Source organism: Schistocerca gregaria, chromosome 4 (assembly GCF_023897955.1).
Source record: "Schistocerca gregaria isolate iqSchGreg1 chromosome 4, iqSchGreg1.2, whole genome shotgun sequence".
Taxonomy (NCBI): Eukaryota; Metazoa; Arthropoda; class Insecta; order Orthoptera; family Acrididae; genus Schistocerca; species Schistocerca gregaria.
In genome coordinates, this window is record NC_064923.1 from 20,241,178 (window position 1) to 20,263,324 (window position 22,147).

General features: G+C 44.6%; 3 non-coding genes across 3 annotated transcripts; all 3 read left to right on the top strand.

Annotated features, from left to right (window-relative positions):
• The first annotated feature begins 1,322 nt into the window (after positions 1–1,322).
• Positions 1,323–1,395, top strand: Trnak-cuu (transfer RNA lysine (anticodon CUU)). Its single transcript has one exon. It is a non-coding gene; the product is annotated as a tRNA-Lys (tRNA).
• A 338-nt stretch (positions 1,396–1,733) lies between these two features.
• Trnat-agu (transfer RNA threonine (anticodon AGU)) lies at positions 1,734–1,805 on the top strand. The gene has a single exon. It is a non-coding gene; the product is annotated as a tRNA-Thr (tRNA).
• A 1,557-nt stretch (positions 1,806–3,362) lies between these two features.
• Positions 3,363–3,435, top strand: Trnak-uuu (transfer RNA lysine (anticodon UUU)). Its single transcript has one exon. It is a non-coding gene; the product is annotated as a tRNA-Lys (tRNA).
• Positions 3,436–22,147: the final 18,712 nt, after the last annotated feature.

The window sequence follows — 22,147 nt, forward strand, 5'->3', positions numbered from 1 at the left end:
CCTTCGTTCCAGAGTTGGATCTGTTTGGTATGACGCTGTCAATAAGGTGATTCCCACTGGAGAGAAATTGCACAAAATCAAGCTGCGGCCCACCCCGTTTTGTGCCAAGTGTAACCTAGTGGAAACCCTGCCGCATCTCTTCCACTGCAGGGATCAAACACAGATATGGCAGTGGACACGAAAGAAACTCGCTGTCATTAATAGGACGTCGGATACTTCCATTCAACTTCAAGACGCGCTCCGACCGGACTGGCAGCTTTATCCTCAATCTAAGAATAATAGTTATGTCTGGCTCATGGGCCAGTTCGTCTATTACATGCTCGTCCATACAACGGCAACGCTACACGATTATCAGATGTACCTCATAGAAGAGTACTATGCGATTAAGAAATTGCGACAGTATAAAGACCAGTTCCAATATTTTCTCACTATTGCTTTAAGTGATGGAAGAATTTAAGTTTCTAAATACATTGGGCGGAGTTTTTCTTTTTTTTTCACTACTTTGTTATTATTGTTATTGTTTCCATGGATTGGTCTGCTCCGCACCGTCAGATGTGGGTGATTTGCATCATGGATCAATAGACGGTACAGAGTACATCGTGCACTCGGCCTCGAACATTTAATTGTATTTTGGTGTTCCTTTTCGTTTTGGAATGAAAGCACTTTACCTTTGGTTCCGCAGTGCGACACCCAGAAGAGGATCCTCATTTGTTTACTTTCATTTCGCATTATCTTTCATCAAAGCTGCACAAAGATTTAGTAAGAACCAGAAGTTTTCTGCAGCTTCTATTATTCCTATCAAGAGGACTTATAATACGGGAAATGGTTGTTTGGCATGTCCCTGCTCTATGGTGCCCCCACGTTACCAGCGCGCATCTTCAAACGCATAGCATGCTCAATGTTTTGAGAAGCAGAAATCCACAATCAACCATCTGGCAACAGAATTCACCATACTAATAAACGACATGGAAACTGGGAAAATTATTTGTACGCGAAGACCAACTTAGAGTATCTGCTGTGCTGGATTTCATAGTGTGCTGCGTAATCCTAAGACCAGACATGGATTTATTTTAACATTCTGTTTATATGTATAAAAACACTGGCGCACATGATGCCACTTTGAAAATTAATACAAAAATGAATAATACACAAATAGCCATAACATAAAATCACAAAACCATGCGAATGAGTGCGGGGTATGGCGGTGACATCGTGGCCAGGCCTCAGGATGCGACGCCTGCCCGCCTTGCCGCCGACTGCCTAGCGCTGAGATGCATAAAAAAAATAAACAATAAAAAAATTAAAAAAATTTTTAAAAGGCAGCCCGGCTAGCTCAGTCGCTTGAGCATGATACTCTTAATCTCAAGGTCGTGGGTTCGAGCCCCACGCTGGGCGGAACGGAATTTTGTTCCGCTGCAGATGTAAATCACCGTGTTTCTGATTAAAGTGATGTAATGGAAATAGCAACTTTAAACTTTGCCTAGGTCTCCGTCAGTCGCAAGGAAACTGTATTTGAAGGTGAAGGTGATTTTGTAGACATGTGTGAAAGACATGTTCTGAAATGCAAGTGTTGTTGTTTGGAGAGCACATCGGTTACGTGTCACATGTGTAGCCAAGCAGTAATGGGTCGCCAAAGCTGCAAATATTAGTCGGTGATACGAAGTGTTGTCAGCTGAAGACTGATGATCCAGACCACCGTAAGAACGAAGTACGCAACAGAACAGCTAGGCCGCGCCTCTTTAGCTCAGTGGCAGAGTACTGGTCTAGTAAACCAGGGGTCGTGAGTTCGATCCTCACAGGAGGCCGACGAATTTTCGAAATCAGTTGCGCGTCGTGACCGTATAGCAAACAGTATCTGGGATGACGAACAATTAGCGACAGGCGTTTTATTAAGAATTACTTTCAGATGTGATTAAGGCGAATAGCGCAGATAAAGCATTTGCCAAAGCGGTACAGCATAAGGTGGGACGAGGCAGTCTGAATTATATCTTATAGATGTATTTTTCAGATATCTCAGAGCCTCTCGCGGCCGTCGTCGCCGCCGCTTCTGCAGAAGTAGCAAATAGCCATTGTAGCAAATGCGGCGAGAGACGCCCCGCCTTCGATTCCGAATGCACAAAGAGTGTGGTCTTGTTTCCCAGTCTATATTTGGTCGTTCTCGTAAGAGGTTGAATGTAACAAATGGGTGGGAAAGAGCAAGGGGCAGCGGCTGTGTAGAACGAAAGAACAATTCCTCAGGGGTGTGAGCGTTTCGAGATGAGTCGTATATAAGTTATACTTGGTCGTCAGTGACCGTGTGGCCTAATGGATAAGGCGTCGGACTTCGATTCCGAAAATTGCACTTTCGAATCCTGTCACGGTTGTGTTTTTCCAGTTCTGAAAAAGAAACATACCGTTTTAGTGTAGGAATTGTGCTCTACAAAAACCGTCTGAATGTTGCTGTTGACCATTTCCTGCTTGGAGATGCTCTTGAGCTTAAAACACACACAACAAGACCGATGTTAACTAGCGAAATGGTCTTGCCAGCACGGTAACTCAGCGTGTTCGCTCAGTGTTAGCTGCCCTCTGTACTAAAAAAACAACTGAGTTAAGGGATCAACGACGAACTGAAACGGACGTCTTACGACGTCCGCCACTAGCAGATGAAACGAACAATGTGACATTTTTGCCGGCACGTTAGCTCAGAGTGTTCGGTCAGAGGGTTACGTACCCTCTGTCATAAAAAAAAAAAAAAACAAAAAAAAAACTGAATTGATCGATCATCAATGAACTTCATCGGATGTCTTACAACGTCCGCCCCGAGCAGATACAACAAAGAAAAGCGCACAAAATGAGATTTTTTTTTAAAAAAAGGATAAGGCGTCGGACTTCGGATCCGAAGACTGCAGGTTTGAATTCTGTCACGGTCGTGTTTTTTCCAGTTCTGAAATAGAAACATACCGTTTTAGAGTAGCAATTGAGCAGTACGAAACCGTCTGAATGTTGCTGTTGACCATTTCCTGCTTGGAGATGTTCTTCAGCTTGAAACACACACAACAAGACCGGTGTTAACTAGCGAAATGATCGGCAGAGTACCGTCGCCGCGAGTTTTGACTGGCACTTGTACATCTAAGACAACGTCGGAAAGTAACTCGTTCGGCTTATGAGTCACATCCAGTATGTGTGTTAATTTTGACGCCACTAGCTCTGCAGGTTTTCATGCAATTCCTTTACCTCTCAGAAATGATTATGGAATAAAAGTGAAGTACGTGACGAGTGTGACGTTAGGAACACATTAGGCAGCATGGAGAGATTCTGTATGGGACCACCCAACCCAAACGAGTACTGTGTGACGTGGTACCCGGCATATATTCACAGAGGCAGCCCGGCTAGCTCAGTCGCTAGAGCATGAGACTTTTAATCTCAGGGTCGTGGGTTCGAGCCCCACGCTGGGCGGAACGGAATTTGGTTCCGCTGCAGATGTAAATTACCGTTTTTCTGATTAACGTGATTTAATGGAAATAGCAACTTTAAACTTTGCCTAGGTCTCCGTCAGTCGCAAGGAAACTGTATTTGTAGGTGAAGGTGATTTTGTAGACATGTTTGAAAGACATGTTCTGAAATGGAAGTGGTGTTGGTTGGAGATCACAGCGGTTACGTGTCAGATGTGTAGCCAAGCAGTAATGGGTAGCCATAGCTGCAAATATTAGTCGGCAATATGAAGTGTTGTCAGCTGAAGACTGATTATCCAGACGACCGTAAGGACGAAGTACGCAAAAGTACCGCTAGGCCGCGCATCTTTACCTCAGTGGATTGATTTTCCCTTTTCCTTTCACTTCTTTTTCTGTTACCACAAGGCAATGGAGCCGCGATAATTTTCAGTTATAATCTCCTTCATATAGATGATTGTATATTAAAAAAAAAGTGGCAGAGCACTGGTGTGGTAAACCAGAGGTCGTGAGTTCAATCCTCAGAGGAGGGGAAAAAAAAGATAAAAAGAAAAATAAGTGGCTAGGATACCTGGCTCCCATCCAAGAGGCCCGGGTTCGATTCCAGGTACCGGAAATGCGCGTTATAGAAAATGGGTAAGGCATCGGTCTCCTAAACTGGGGATTGTGGGTTCGAGTCCCACCAGAGGTACACGTTTTACTCGCTGGGGCAATATCACTCTCCCCACATCAAAAAAAAAAAAAAAAAAAAAAAGAAGTTACAGAGCACTGGTCTAGTAAACCAGGGGTCATGAGTTCGATTCTCACAGGAGGCAGACGAATTTTGGAAATCAGTTGCGCGTCGTGGCCGTATAGCAAACAGTAACTGGGATGACGAACATTTAGCGACAGGCGTTTTATTAAGAATTACTCTCAGATGTGATTAAGGCGAATGGAGCAGATAAAGCATTTGTCAAAGCGGTACAGCATAATGTGGGACGGGGCAGTAGATGTATTTTTCATATATCTCAGAGTCTCTCTCGGTCGTCGTCGTCGCCGCCGCTTCTGCAGAAGTAGCAAATGGCCATCGTAGCAAATGCGGCGAGAGACGCCCTGTCTTCGATTGCGAATGCACAAAGTGTGTGGTTTTGTTTCCCAGTCTATATTTGGTCGGTCTCGTAAGAGGTTGAATGTGACGAAAGGGTGGGAAACAGCAAGGGGCAGCGTCTGTGTAGAACGAAAACACAATTCCTCCGGGGTGTGAACGTTTCGAGATGAGTCGTATATAAGTTATACATGGTCGTCAGTGACCGTGTGGCCTAATGGTCAGTCTGCTTTCCGCAGCGCTGCGGCGAGGACGTCTTGTTTACGTCCCGTCCGCGTGGTCGCGAGTGCTCGTACTTGTTTACTACTGCGTTGTCACTACCGACGCACCATGGCACATTCATACAGACAAACCACCATCAAGATCAGTTTTCAACCCGATCATGCACGACCGCGAGCTTTTGAAGTGGAACGTTTCTTACGTGACGACGTTAAAATTGACCCGCGAGACATAATTGGTATCCATCTCTCTATCACGACCAGTGTTGTCTACGTCAAGCTAGTAAATGACGAGGTGTGCAACAGAATCGTGTGCGCACATGCGAACGGTCTTAAATTCAAACATTCTGATGGCCATATTTTGGCGGTCTCTATCGATCACGCGGGGCTTGGCCTACGTACGATACGCGTCTTCGAACTCCCTTTTGAAGTACCACCGGACGTATTCGGCGCGGCTTTCCAGCCCTACGGCGGAGTGATCAGCCATATGGCAGAAAAATGGACCACCTTTACAACGTACCCCGTTAAGAACGGGGTACGACAGATTAAAATTGAATTGACCAAACATGTACCGTCCTATCTTGTCATCGGCGGATGTAGGGCGATCATTATGTATGACGGTCAGCCACGCACTTGCTCTGGTTGTGGTCAAGTAGGGCACGTCCGTTCGGATTGTCCCCGACGACGGTTTACTCAAATCCCGACAGGTGAATCTATGACTCCTTCTACGGTGACGACCCTTCCTCTCAATTACGCCGAAGTTACACGGGCAGCAACCTTTACCGATACTGACGACATTAGTCCGATAGCCGCCCCCGACGGCGAGAACATAATGGCCTCTACAGTACAGGATCCGGTTTCTACAACGGCACCCCCACCTGAAGATAATCGCCGACCGACCATGCAAGAAGGCGTGGATGCCAGGATGGACATTGACCCACGGGTTGTGCCGACAGCGGCTTTTCTTCCAGACACCGGAGCAGCTGAAGAAATCCACCCACATTCAGATACTGAAGCACACGACCGTAAACAGCGTTCCCCGCGAAAACACAAGAGACGGCGGCGTGCTCCATCGGACGAGTGTTTGCAGCGATCGTGTGACATGGACAGTGGAAATTCCGACGACGGTACCGGCGGTACAGAGCCCGCTGTAACTTCAAACTCAACAGATCGCCGTGGTGACGGCTTCAGCCCCTCCGACCCCACAGAACAGCAGGATAACAAGCAGGCAGCCGCTGCCGATTCCCAGCCAGAAGAGCCGATGGAGTCAGCGCCGAGTGCCGCAGCAGCCACTAACAGCCACCAACAGCCGATGGTATTTCATGGCGACTGGGCAGACGACTGTGTGGCACACTCCTTGCCCATCGTGTCGGACGACACGGGGGGAAATTTATCCCACCAGTGCTGACCCTTTCCCGCCATCAGTTAGAGTGACGAGACAGCCTTACAGGGGTACTGATGGCCAACACGGATGCTGTGGATAGACCTCAAACTTATCGCATTGCAACTATAAACATCAACACTATACGGACGCGCGCTAAGTTATCCTTGCTTCAGGATATGTTGAACTCTGCTTCCATCGACATAGCCCTCCTCCAGGAAGTGTACGTCAACGACTTCCCAGGCATGTACGGTTACGATGCTTGCGTCTCTCCAGCTTCCCCAACATGCATCGGTGTCGCTGTACTTCTTCGGGAAGGGATAGTGGCGGACGATATGATGTTTCTGCCTGGGGCAAGAGGAATGGCACTCACAGTACTGGGTGTCCGCCTTATCAATATCTACGCACCTTCCGGGACGGACAAACGTCGCGAACGTTCACGATTCTTTGCGGAAGACGTCGCCCCGCTCTTCCAAGGCCCCCACGACCGTCTGTTGTTTGGAGGTGACTACAATTGCGTACTGGCACCCAGAGACCAACTACCAAATCATAATCCGTGCCCGGAACTCGAGACGCTAATTCGAGACCTGCAGATGGTGGACACTTGGGAACATCTTCACGGCCACCGACCGGGATTCACGCACTTCACGAGTCACTCTTCCAGTCGTATCGACAGGATTTATGTCTTACGCTCTCTCGCCGCTGGAACACAGGATGTGGAACTGTGGCCTGCAGCATTCTCGGACCACTCAGCTTACATTTGTGCCGTCACCCTGCGGCGGCAACAAATGTGGAGAAGCCGCAGCCCGTGGAAATTAAAAATCGCTCACCTGTCGTACCCGGATTGCCGCCAAGCCGTTGAGGATACGTGGCATTCGTGTGAAAATCGCCTCCGTGCGTATCACACAACGATCCGCTGGTGGTTGGACTGCGCCAAACCGGCACTGAGGCGAACGTTGATAACCTACGGTCGCGACCATGCTACTTGGCGAAGACATACACTCGACTTTTACTTCCGGGTCTTGCGCACCTGCGATGCTATGGCGCCGTCTCCGGAACGACAAAGGGCGGTCCACCGTGCCAAGGCTCAGATCCTCGCTCATATGCGACGCCACCTAGAGGGGGTAGTCATCCGCTCGAGGACGCAGGATCGGATACCTAGCGAACGCCCGTCAATGTTCCACGTCCTTCGTGAACGTAAACGACGCCAACGAGCGCTGATACGCTTCATCGATACGGAGGACGGTCATCGCCTCACCACGCAACAAGACATAAACACAGCGTTCTACAATCATCATGCCCAGCTCTATTCCGCTCAGACCCGTGATCCGACAGCACTGGAGGACGTCTCTCAGACGATTTACGGCACCGTCACCCCGGTAATAAAAGCGGCCTTGATGGAAGAAATTACAGAAGAAGAAGTGATCAACGCCATTAGAAAAGGAGCTGTCAACAAGTCTCCGGGTCCTGATGGCCTCCCCTTGGAATTTTATCGGACTTTTCAATATTTATTAGCCTCCCGATGGACGGACATCTGTCGCGAACTACTATCCCCGGACGTGCCGCTCCCTGCGGCCCTTGCGGAAGGGATGATTATTCCTATTCACAAACCGTCTGGTGGCTGACGACTGCAGGACTACCGCCCGTTGACGCTATTGAACTGCGACTTTAAGATCTTTTCTCGACTGTTGGCGGCGCGGATACGCCAGACCCTACGCAATGTTATCTCACCCGATCAGACATAATTGGGAGGCGACAATAATATTCAAACGGCACTCAGCGAATATCGTGACTTGATCTCACTGGCGAGGGCATGTCGTCTGAAGGGTGCACTGGCGGCCATCGATTTTAGTCAAGCTTTCGACCGAGTGGACCACAACTATTTGGAAGCGGTCCTCCAACATATGCGGTACCCACAGCCATTCGTCACTGTCGTCATGCGACTACTCCGTGGCGTGACGTCCAAGGTGATCGTCAACGGCCGACCTTCGCAGCCCCTCACAATTTCTCGATCGATACGCCAAGGCTGCCCTCTGTCCACTTTACTTTACGCTGTGGCCATGGAACCTCTCCTCTGCAGCCTGCGCCAACGACTAACGGGTATGACGTTACGAGGCCACACTTTCCGATGTAAAGCGTACACTGACGACCTGCTGATTGTCATCCGCAACGGTGACGACACCGCTAGCGCACTAACTTGGATAGCGAAATATGGCATGGCCACTGGTAGTCGTATCAACGTCGCAAAATCTGTGGCGATGAACATCGGGGTCGGATTGTCTGAGAACAGTGTCACCCCCTTACAGCTCAGTGATAGTTTGAAATGTCTCGGCATTGATTTTACAGACGATATACGACGGACTGCTGCTCACAACTTTCGACGGCTTTTACGAAATGTTCGGACTGGAATTGCCAACAACCGCCTACGAGCCCTGGATATCGTCCAACGGTCTCAGTATGTCAACACACATTTAGCGTCACACATTCCGCACTACGCCCAGATATTACCTATACCGGTGATGTTAGCTCGCCGTATACTTGCGGCTTTTGGGTCCTTCGTGAGTTCTAGAATGCTTTTCAAGATCAAATGTGAGACTCTCACCCTTCCCCCGGATCGGGGAGGGCTTGGCCTTTATCACGTTTATGACAGAGCGGTTGCCCTATTTGTGAGCACATTAGTCAAACTATGGCACCGCCGTCCGGACAGTCTGACCAGTTTGTCAATAGAAGAACTAGCACCGCCCTCCCTGTTGCCGCCTGTGCCGATACACCACGTCCCCTCTTCGCTCTTCTACATCGGTGTCTTTTACCTCGAACTCAGTTACGTTCGACTTGCCTTACCAGCGACTCAACTGGCGTCGGCAAAGACGGTTTGTAGGGTCCTGCAACGTGGACGACCCGACAACGTAGTGGAGAGGAAGCACCCGAACGTCAACTGGAGGGTAGTGTGGAGGACAATTCACCACGTAACACTAGACACTGACGTCACGGCGATGTGGTATATCACTGTCAACGGTAAGCAGGTGACCAGATCAAGGCTACATGCGAACCACATGGTAGACTCACCCACGTGCACGAGCTGTGGCGTTCAAGACAACGATGAACACCGTCTTAGCTGTGGCGAGTCTACAGCAGTGTGGCACTTAGTGAGGCAAATGTCAGCATACTTCCTTCCGGTAACGCCAAATCAGATCGCCCCTAAGACTACCTTATACCCGGATGAAACGTATTACCCACGGACTAAAACTAATGCAATGACGTGGCTTCGTGGACATGCAGTGCATTATTTGTTTCAAGACGGCACTAAGGACACTTTAGACTTTTGGAACTATTTGCGGGAACGACATTGCAAGATCCTCCGTAACCCAAAGTAGCGACAATATTTTTCCAATTTTTTGTGGAGTGCGTTCCACGACCCTCCACGTAGCTGGAACGTCACGGGTAAGAGAAGCTAAAATTACAATACGATAATAGAACACTACACGGTACAACGTGGGATCTACTTTCATCATTACGAGAAGTCATACCTGGATGATACAGCAGATGGAGAGTTTCGTTGTGAACTCTCACACTCTGTAGCAGTATTTGTCCCGTTTCCTCTTTTTGTCCCCGGTGCGAAAAGGTCTTCGCAGTTTTAGTTATACCATCCGGTGCAAGATGTAGCACTGGTTAATGGTGGTATGGATTCCACCCTTCAGTTTTGTTTCATGGTTTCCTTAGCCCCGCACTTTGCTCTATTTATTTATGCCTTTTTCTACAACTATTAGCATGGTTTTAGTTACGTGCGTCCCCAACTCGACGCAAGGAGTGCACTTACTAGTTTTCTGTTCCTAACTGTTAAAAAAAATTAAAAATAAATAAATGAATAAATAAAAAAATCACAATAATACACCAACTGTATCCTTTGTACCACATCACATCCCCAGGATGGGAGGGGGCAGGCATCGTGGACAGGCCTTGGGTCGCGACCCCTGCCCACCTTGCCTCCGCCAGCCCCCTCCCTGCTCCATCAAAAAAATAAATAAATAAATAAATAAATATAAATAAAAATAAATAAAAAAATAAAATGGATAAGGCGTCGGACTTGAAGGTTCGAATCCTGTCACGGTCGTGTTTTTCCAGTTCTGAAAAAGAAACATACCGTTTTAGTGTAGCAATTGAGCAGTACGAAACCGTCTGAATGTTGCTGTTGACCATTTCCTGCTTGGAGATGCTCTTGAGCTTGAAACACACTCAACAACACCGGTGTTAACTAGCGAAATGGTGTCGACAGCACGGTAGCTCAGCGTGTCCGGTCACAGTGTTAGCTGCCCTCTGCAATAAAAAAAAACTGAGTTAATGGATCAACGACGAACTGAAATGGACGTCTTACGACGTGCACAACGAGCAGATGAAACGAACAATACGATATTTTTGCCTGCACGGTAGCTCAGCGTGTTCGGTCAGACGGTTACGTACCCTCTGTCATAAAAAAAAACTGAGTTAATCAGTCATCAATGAACTTCATCGGATGTCTTACAACGTCAGCCCCGAGCAGATACAACGGAGAAAAGCACACAAAATGAGAGCTAAAATAAAAAAAAAAATCTGGATAAGGCGTCGAACTTCGGATGCGAAGATTGAAGGTTCGAATCCTGTCACGGTAGTGTTTTTCCAGTTCTGGAAAAGAAACATACCGTTTTAGTGTAGCAATTGAGCAGTACGAAACCGTCTGAATATTGCTGTTGACCATTTCATGCTTGGAGATGCTCTTGAGCTCGAAACACACACAACAAGACCGGTGTTAACTGGCGAAATAGTCGGCAGAGTGCCGTCGCCGCGTGTTTTGACTGGCACTTGCACATCTAAGACAACGTCGGGGAATAACTCGTTCAGCTTATGAGTCACATCAAGTATATGTGTTAATTTTGAGCCACTAGCTCTGCAGGTTTTCATGCAATTCCTTTACCTCTCAGAAATGATTATGAAATAAAAGTGAAGTACGTGACGAGTGTGACGTTAGGAAAACATTAGGCAGCATGGAGAGATTCTGTATGGGCCCACCAAATGCAAACGAGTACTGAGTGACGTGCACGTATTCACCGAGGCAGAGAAAAGGTGGGTTTGGTGATATATTCATATACATACGGCCTGGGAAATCAATAAAAAAAATTCAATGTTCCTTTACAATCTATGTGACTGGTGACGGGTATGAAGGCGGCATTCAGTCCAGGCCTAGAACTATCTGCTCTTGAACCCCTTGCCGCCATCTGCCTGCCCCGCTCGATATATGTATAAAGAAAATGTTGGTTTGCTGATATGTTCATATACATATGGTCTTGGAAATCAATAAAGAAAATTCAATGTACTCTTACAATCAATGTGAGTGGTGACAGGTATGAGGGCAGCACTTGAACCAGGCCTAGAAATATCTGCCCCAGAAATCCTCGCCGCCACCTGCCTGGCCAGCTCGATATATGTAGAAAGAGAGTGTTGGTTTGGTGATATGTTCATATACATATGGTCTGGGAAATCAATAAAGAAAATGGAATGTTCCTTTGCAATCAATGTGTGTGGTGACGGGTATGAGGGCAGCACTCGCAAGAGCAGTAGAACTCTCTGCCCCTGAAATCCTTACAGCCATCTGCCTGGCCCGCTCGATATATGTATAAAGAGAATGCTGGTTTGATGATATGTTCTTATACATAGGGTTTGGGAAATCAATAAAGAAAATTCAATGTTCCTTTACAACCAATGTGAGTGGTGACAGGTATGAGGGTGGCACTCGCACCAGGCCTAGAACTATATGCCCCTGAACTCCTTGCCGCCATCTGCCTGGCCCGCTCGATATGTGTATAAAGAGAATGTTGGTTTGGTGATATGTTCATATATATATATGGTCTGGGAAATCAATAAAGAAAATTCAATGTTCCTGTACAATCAAAGTGTGTGGTGACAGTTATGAAGGCGGCACTCGCAAGACGTGTAGAACTATCTGCCCCTGAAATTTTTGCCGCCATCTGCCTGGCCAGCTCGATATATGTATAAAGAGAATGTTGGTTTGGTGATATGTTCATGTACATATGGTTTGGGAAATCAAAAAACAAAATTCAATGTTCCTTTACAATCAAAGTGAGTGGTGACAGGTATGAGGGTGGCACTCGTACCAGAACTAGAACTATATGCCACTGAAATCCTTGCCGCCATCTGCCTGGACTGCTCGATATATGTAAAAAGAGAGTGTTGGTTTGGTGATATGTTCATATACATTTGGTCTGGGAAATCAATAAAGAAAATTCAATGTTACATTTCAATCATTGTGAGTGGTGATGGGTATGAGGGCGGCACTGGATCCAGGCCTAGCACTATCTGCCCCTTAACCCCGTGCCGCCATCTGCCTTGCCCGCACGATATATGTGAAACGAGAATGTTTTTTGGTGACATGTTCATATACATATGGTCTGGGAAATCAAGAATGAAAATTCAATGTTACTTTACAATCAATGTGAGTGGTGACGGGTATGAGGGCGACACTGGAAATAGGCTTAGCAATATCGGCCCCTTAACTCCGTGCCGCCATCTGCCTGTCCCGCTCAATATATGTATAAAGAGAATGTTGAGTTGGTGATATGTTCATATACATATGTTCTGGGAAATCAATAAAGAAAATTCAATGTTCCTTTACAATCAATGTGAGAGGTGATAGGTATGAGAGCAGCAGTGGAACAAGGCCTAGGAATATCTGCCCCTGAAATCCTTGCCACCATCTGCCTGGCCCACTCGATATATGTAAAACGAGAATGTTGGTTTGGTTATATGTTCATATACATATGGTTTGGGAAATCAATGTAAAAACTTCAATGTTCCTTTACAATCAGTGGGAGTGGTGTTGGGTATTAGGGAGGCACTCAGACTAGGCCTAGAACTATCTACTCCTGAACTCCTTGCCGCCATCTGCCTGGACTGCTCGATAAATGTAAAAAGAGAATTTGGTTTGTTGACATGTTCATATATATATGGTGTGGGAAATTAGTAAAGAAAATTCAATGTTCCTTCACAATCAATTTGAGTGAATACATATGCGAGGGAGGCACTCGGACCTGGCCTAGAAGTATCTGCCCCTGAACTAGTCTCCGCCATCTTCCTGACCTGCTCGATATATGTATAAAGAGAATGTTGGTTTACTGATATGTTCATATACATATGGTCTGGAAAACAATAAAGGAAATTCATTGTTCCTTTACAATCAATGTGAGTGGTGAAGCGTGTGAGGGCAGCACTTGACCAGGCCTAGAACTATCTGCCCCTGAAATCCTTGCCGCAATCTGAATGGCCCGCTCGATATATGTATAAAGAGAGTGTTCGGTTGGTGATATGTTCATATACATATGGTCTGTGAAATCAATAAAGAAAATTCAATGTTCCCTTACAAACAATATGAGTGGTGACAGGTATGAGGGCAGCACTGGAACCAGGCTTAGAACTATCTGCCCCAGATATCCTTGCTGCCACTTGCCTGGCCCGATCAATATACGTAGAAAGAGGGTGTTGGTTTGGTGATATGTTCATATACATATGGTCTGGGAAATCAATAAAGAAAAATTATGTTCCTTTACAATCAAAGTGTGTGGTGATGGGTATGAGGGCGGCACTTGCAAGAGGCGTAGAACTATCTGCCCCTGATATCCTTGCCGCTATCTGCCTGCCTTGCTCGATATATGTATAAAGAGAATGTTGGTTTGGTGATATGTTCATATACATATGGTTTGGGAAATCAATAAAGAAAATTCAATGTTCCTCTACAATCAATGTGAGTGGTGACGGGTATGAGGGCGGAAATGGAATCAGGCCTAGCACTATCTGCCCTTAACTCCGTGCCGCCATCTGCTTGGCCCACTCGATATATGTATAAATAAAATGTTGGTTTGGTCATATGATCATATATATATGGCCTGGGTAATCAATATAGAAAATTCAATGTTCCTTTACAATCAATGGGAGTGGTGTTGGGTATTAGGGAGGCATTCAGACCAGGCCTAGAATTATCTGCTCCTGAACTCCTTGCCGCCATCTGCCTAAATAGCTCGATAAATGTAAAACGAGAATTTTGGTTTGCTGACATGTTCATATACATATGGTGTGGGAAATTAATAAAGAAAATTTAATGTTCCTATGCAATCAATTTGAGTGAAGACATATACCAGGGCGGCACTCGTACCAGGCCTAGAACTATCAGCCCCTGAACTCCTCTCCGCCATCTGCCTGGCCTGCTCGATATATGTATAAAGAAAATGTTGGTTTAGTGATATGTTCATATACATATGGTCTGGGAAACAATAGAGTAACTTCATTGTTCCTTTACAATCAATGTGAGTGGAGAAACGTGTGAGGGCAGCACTTCACCAGGTTTAGAACTATCTGCCCCTGAAATCCTAGCCGCCATCTGCATGGCCCGCTCGATATACGTATAAGGAAAATATTGGTTTGGTGATATGTTCATATGCAAATGGTCTGGGAAATCGATAAAGAAAATTCAATGTTCCTTTACAATCAAAGTGAGTGGTGACAGTAATGAGGGCACCACTGGAACCAGGCCTAGAACTATCTACCCCTGAACTCCTTGCCGCCATCTGCCTGGCCCGCTCGAAACATGTATAAAGAAAATGTTGGTTTGGTGATATGTTTATATACATATGCTCTGGGAAATCAATAAAGAAAATTCAATGTTCCTTACAGTCAATGTGAGTGGTGACGGGTATGAGGGCGCACTCGCAAGAGGCATAGACCTATATGCCACTGATATCCTTGTCGCCATCTGCCTGGCCCGCTCAGGATACATAAAAAGAGAATGTTGGTTTGGTGATATGTTCATATACATATGGTATGGGAAATCAAAAAAGAAAATTCAATGTCCCTTTACAATGAATGTGAGTGGTGGCAGCTATGAGGGCAGCACTGGAACCAGGCCTAGAACTATCTACCCCTGAACTCCTTGCCGCCATCTGCCTGGCCCGCTCGAAACATGTATAAAGAAAATGTTGGTTTGGTGATATGTTCATATACATAAGGTCTGGGAAATCAATAAAGAAAATTCAATGTTCCCTTACAATTAATGTGAGTGGTGACGGGTATGATGGTGTCACTCGAACCAGGCCTAAAAGTATCTGCCCCTGAACTCCTTGGAGCCATCTGCGTGGCATGCCCGATATATGTATAAAGAAAATGTTGGTTTGTGATATGTTCATATACATATGGTCTGGGAAATCAATAATGAAAATTCAGTGTTCCTTCACAATCAATGAGAGTTGTGACTGTAATGTTGGCGACACTTGGACCAGACCCAGAACAATCTGCCCCGGAACTCCTTGCCGCCATCTGCCTGGCCCGTTCGATATATGTATAAAGAAAGTTTTGGTTTGGTGATATGTTCATATACATAAGGTCTGGCAAATGAATAAAGAAAATTCAATGTTCCTTTACAAATAATGTGAGTGGTGACAGGTATGATGGTGTCACTCGGACCAGGGCTAAAAGTATCTGCGCCTGAACTCCTTGGCGCCATCTGCCTGGCCGGACCAATATATGTATAAAGAAAATGTTGATTTGGTGACATGTTCATATACATATGGTCTGAGAAATCAATAGAGAAAATTCAATGTTCCTTCACAAACAATGAGAGTCGTGATGGTAATGAGTGTGACACTCGGACCAGACCCAGAACTATCTGCCCTGAACTCCTTGCCGCTATGTGCCTGGCCCGTTCGATATATGTATAAAGAAAATTTTTGTTTGGAGATATGTTCATATACATATGGTCTTGGAAATCAATAAAGAATATACAATGTTCCCTTACAATCAATGTGAGTGGTGACGGGTGTGAGGGCGACACTCGGACCAAGCCTAGAACTATATGCCCCTGAACTCCTTGCCGTCATCTGCCTGGCCTGTAGGATACATGTATAAAGAAAATTTTGGTTTCGTGATATGTTCATATATATATGGTGTGGGAAATCAATACAGAAAATTCAATGTTCCTTTACAATCAATGTGAGTGGAGACAGTAATGACCAACCAACTCTTTGCTGCCTACTGCCCGCCCCCCCGATATATGTATAAAACAAATTATCGTTTGGTAATATGTTCATATACATATGGTCTGGGCAATCAATAAAGACAATTCAATGTTCCTTTACAATCAATGTGAGTGGTGACGTGTATGAGGGCGGATTTCGGACCAGAACTAGCAATATCTGCCCCTAAACTCCTTGCTGCCATCTGCATGCCCCACTCAATATATGTAAAAAGAAAATGTTGGTTTGGTGATATGTTCATGTACATATGGTGTGGGAAATCAATAAAGAAACTTCAATGCTCATTTACTATCAATGTGAGTGGTAAGTGGAATGAGGGCAACACTGGTTCCAGGCCTAGAACTATCTGGCCCTGAAATCCTTGCCAACATCTGCCTTTCCCACTCGATATAGGTAAAAAGAGAATGTTGGTCTGGTGTTATGTTCATATACATATGGTGTGGGATATCAGTAAAAAAAAATCAATGTTCCTTTACAATCAATGTGAGTGATGACGGGTAAGAGGGCTGCACTCGGACCAGGCCTTGCACTATCTTTCCCTGAACTCCCTGCCGCCATCTGCATGGGACACACGATATATGTATAAAGAAAATGTTGGTTTGATGATATGTTCATATACATATGGTCCGCTCTATATATGTATAAGGAGAATTTTGGTATGGTGATATATTGGTTTGGTATGGTGGCCCGGGAAATCAATAATAAAAATTCAATGTTTCTTAACAATCAGTGTGAGTGGTGACGGGTATGAGGGCGGCACTGGTAGCAGGCCTAGAACTATCTACCCCTGAACTCCTTGTCGCCATCTGACTGGCCTGCTCTATACATGATAAAAAAAAAAATGTTGATTTGGTCATCTGTTCATAGACATATGGTCTGGGAAATCAGTAAAAAAACTTCAATGTTTCTTTACAATCAATGTGAGTGATGACGGGTATGAGGGCTGTACTCAAAACAGGCCTTGCAGTATCTGCCCCTGAACTCCCTCCCGCCATCTGCCTGGTCCGCTCTATATATGTATAACGAGAATTTTTGTATGGTGATATATTCATATACATATGGCCTGGGAAATCAATATAAAAAATCAATGTTTCTTTAGAATCAAAATGAGTAGTGACAGGTATGAGGGCGGCACTGGGACCAGGCCTAGAACTATCTGCCTCTTAACTCCTTAATGCTATCTGCCTGGCCCGCTCGATACGTTTATAAAGAAAATGTTTGTTTGGTGATATGTTCATATACATATGGTCTGGGAAATCAAAAAGGAAATTCCATGTTCCTATACAGTCTGTGTGCGTGGTGACTTTAATGATGGTGACACTCGGAACAGACCCAGAAATATATTCACCTGAAATCCTTGATACCATCTGCCTTGCCCACTCGATATATGTATAAAGAGAACACTGGTTTGGTGATATGTTCATATACATATGGTATATGAAATCAATAAAATAAATTCAATGTTCTTTTACAATCAATATGAGTGGTGACGGGAATGACCGCACCACTAGGACAAGGCCTAGAACTATCTGCCCCTGAACTCATTACTGCCATCTGCCTGGCCTGCTCGATATATGTATAAAGAAAATGTTGGTTTGGTGACATGTTCTTATACATATAGTCTTGGTAATCAATAAAGAAAATTCAATGTTCCTTTACAAACAATGTGAGAAGTGACGGGTATGAGGGCGGCACTGGGACCAGGGCTAGAACTATCTGCCACTGAATTCCTTAATGCCATCTACCTGGATCGCTCGATATATGAATAAAGAAAATGTTGGTTTGGTGGTATGTTCATATACATATGGTCTGGGATATCAAAAAGAAAATTCCATGTTGCTCTACAATCTATGTGCGTGGCGATGTAATGATGGTGACACTTGGACCAGACCCAGAGATATATGCACCTGAAATCCTTGACGTCATCTGCCTTGCCCGCTCGATATATGTATAAAGAGAATACTGGTTTGGTGATATGCTCATATAAATATAGTCTGGGAAATCAATAACGAAAATTCAATGTTCCTTTACAATCTATGTAAGTGGTGACGGCTATGAGGACCGCACTGGGAACAGGCCTAGAACTATCTGCCCTCGAACCCCTTACTGCCATCTGCCTGGCCCGCTCGATATATGTATAAAGCAAACATTGGTTTGGTGATATGTTCATATACATATGGTCTATGAAATCATTAAAAAAATTTCAATGTTCCATTACAATCAATGTGAGTGATGACGGGTATGAGAGCGGCACTGGGACCAGGGCTAGAACTATCTGCCACTGAATTCCTTAATGCCATCTACCTGGATCGCTCGATATATGAATAAAGAAAATGTTGGTTTGGTGGTATGTTCATATACATATGGTTTTGGAAACCAAAAAGAAAATTCAATGTTTCTTTTCAATCAATGTGAGTGGTGACAGTAATGATGGTGGCGCTCGGACCAGGCCCAGAACTATCTGCACCTGAACCCCTTGCCGCCATCTGCATGGCCCACTCGATATATGTATAAAGGAAATGTTGGTTTAGTCATATGCTCATATACATATGGTCAATGACACCAATAAAGAATATTCAATGTTCCTTTACAGTCAATGTGAGTGGTGACGGGTATGAGGGCACCACTAGGACCAGGCCTAGAATTATCGGATCCTGAGCTCCTTACTGCCATATGCCTGGCCCGCTCGATGTATGTATAAAGAAAATGTTTTTTTGGTGATATGATCATATACATATAGCCTGGGAAATTAATAAAAAAAATTCAATATTTCTTTACAAGCAATGTGAGTGGTGACGGGTATGAAGGCACATCTAGGACGAGGCCTAGAACTATTTGCCATTGAAATCCTTACAGCCATCTGCCTGGACCGCTCGATATATGTATAAAGAAAATGTTGGTTTGGTGATACGATCATATACATATAGTTTGGGAAATTAATAAAGAAAATTCAATGTTCCTTTACAATCAATGTGAGTGGTGACGGGTATGAGGGCGGCACTGGGACCAGGACTAGAACTATCTGCCTCCGAGCTCCTTACTGAAATCTCTATGGCCCACTCGATGTATGTATAAGGAAAATGTTTGTTTGGTGGTATGTTCATATACATGTGGTCTCGGAAACCAAAAAAGAAAATTCAATGTTCCTTTACAATCAGTGTGAGTGGTGACGGGTTTGAGTGCAGCACAGGTACCAGGCATAGAAGTATCTGCCGGTGAACTCCTTGCCGCCATCTGCCATGCCCGCTCGATATATGTATACAGAGAATATTGGTTCGGTGATATGTTCATATACATATGGTCTATGAAATCAATAAGGAAAATTCAATGTCTTTTTACAATAATTGTGAGTGGTGACGGGTATGAAGGCACATCAAGGACCAGGCCTAGAACTATCTGCCCCTGAACTCCTTGCTGCCATCTACCTTGCCCGCTCAATATGTGTATAAGGAGAATATTGGTTTGGTGATATGTTCATATACATATGGTCAATGAAATCAAAAAAGAAATTTGAATGTTCCTTTACAATTAATGTGTGTGGTGACGGTATTGATGGTGGCACTCGGACAAGTCCCAGAACTATCTGCACCTGAACCCCTTGCCGCATTCTGTCTGGACCGCTCGATATATGTATAAAAAGAATGTTGGATTGGTGATATGTTCATATACACGGAATCTGGGAAACCAATAAAGAAAATTCAATGTTCCTTGACAATCAATGCTAGTTTTGTCGGGTATGAAGGCGCCACTCGGAACAGGCCTAGAACTATCTGCCCCTGAAATCTTTACTGCCATCTGTCTTGCCCGCTCGATATATGTATAAAGAAAATGTTGGTTAGGTGATATGTTCATATACATATGGTCTATGAAATCAATAAAGAAAGTTCAATGTTCCTTTACAATCAATGCGAGTGGTGACGGTTATGAGGGCACCACTAGGACCAGGCCGAGAACTATCTGCCCCTGAACTCCTTACTGCCTTCTGCCTGGCACACTCGATATATGTATAAAGAAAATGTTGGTATAGTGCCATATTCATATAAATATGAACTGGGAAATCAATAAAGAAAATTCAATGTTCCTTTACAAATAATGTGAGTGGTGACGGGTATGAGGGCGGCACTATGACAAGGCCTAGAACTATCTGCCCCTGAACTCCTTACTGCCATCTGCGTGGCCCGCTTGATATATGTATAAAGAAAATGTTGTTTTGGTGATATGTTCATATACATAAAGTCTGGAAAATCAATAAAGAAAATTCAATGTTCCTTTACAAATAATGTGAGTGGTGACGTATAGTAGGGCGGCACTGGGAGGAGGCCTAGAACTATCTGCCCCTGAACACCTTACTGCCATCTGCATTGCCCGCCGATATATGTGTAAAGAAAATGTTGGTTTGGTGATATGTTCATATACATATGGTCTATGAAATCAATAAAGAAAATTCAATGTTCCTCTAAAATCATTGTGAGTGGTCACGGGTATGAGGGCGGCACTGTGATCAGGCCTAGAACAATCTGCACCAGAACTACTTACCACCATGTGCCTGGCACTGTCGATAAATGTATCAACAAAATGTTGATTTGGTGATATGTTATATACATATGGACAATGAAATCAAAAAACAAAATTCAATGTTCCCTTACAATCAATATGACTGGTGACGGTTATGTGGGCACCACTAGGGTCAGGCCTAGAAGTATCTGCCGGTGAATTCCTTACTGCCATATGCCTGGCCCACTCGATATATGTATAAAGAAAAAGTTTGTTTGGTGATATGTTCAGATACATTTGGTCTGTGAAATCAAAAAAGAAAATTCAATGTTCCTTTACAATCAATGTGTGTGGTGACGGTAATGATGGTGGCACTCGAACCAGATACAAAACTAATGGAACCTGAAGTTCTTGCCGCCATCTTCCTGTCCCGCTCGATATATGTATAAAGAGACTATTGGTTCGGTGATATATAAATATACATATGGTCTATGTAATCAATATAGAAAATTCAATGGTCCTTTACTATCAATGTGAGTGGTGACGGGTATGATGGCGGCACTGGTTAAAGGTCTTGAACTATTTGCACCTGAACTCCTTAGTGCCATCTGCCTGGCCCTCTCAATAGATGTGTAAAGATAATATTTGTTTGGGGATATGTTCACCTACATATATTCTGGGAAATTAATAAAAGGAAATTCAATGTTCCTTTACAATCAATGTGAGTGGTGACTGGTATGAGGGCGGTACTGGGACGAGGCGTAGAACTATCTGCCCCTGAACTAATTACTGCCATCTGCATTGCCCGCCGATATATGTATAAAGAAAATGTTGGTTTGGTGACATATTCATATACCTATGGTCTGGGAAATCAATAAAGAAAATACAATGTTTCTTTATATCAATGTGATTGCTGACGGGTATGACGGTGGCACTGATACCAGGGATAGCAATATCTGCCCCTGAACTGCTTGCTGCCATCTGCCTTGCCCGCTCAATACATGTATAAAATGATGTTGGGTTGATGGTATGTTTACATACACATGGTCTGGGAAATCAATAAAGAAAATCAGTGTTCCTTTACAGTCAATGTGAGTGGTGAGGGTAATGAGAGCGACACTCGGATGATGCCCAGAACTATCTCCACCTGAACTCCTAGCCGCCATCTGCCTGGCCCCCTCGATATACGTATAAAGGAAATGTTGGTTTGGTGATATGTTCATATACATATGGTCTGGGAAACCAATAAAGAAAATACAATGTTCCTCTACAATCAGTGTGAGTAATTACGGTAATGAGGGCGACACTCGGATCGGACCTAGCACAATCTGCACCTGAACCCCTTGCCGGCATCTGCCTGGCCCGCTCGATATATGTTAAATAAAATGTTGGTTTGGTGGTATGTTCATATACATATGGTCTGGGAAATCAAAAAAAGGAAATTCAATATTCCTTTACAATCAGTGTCAGTG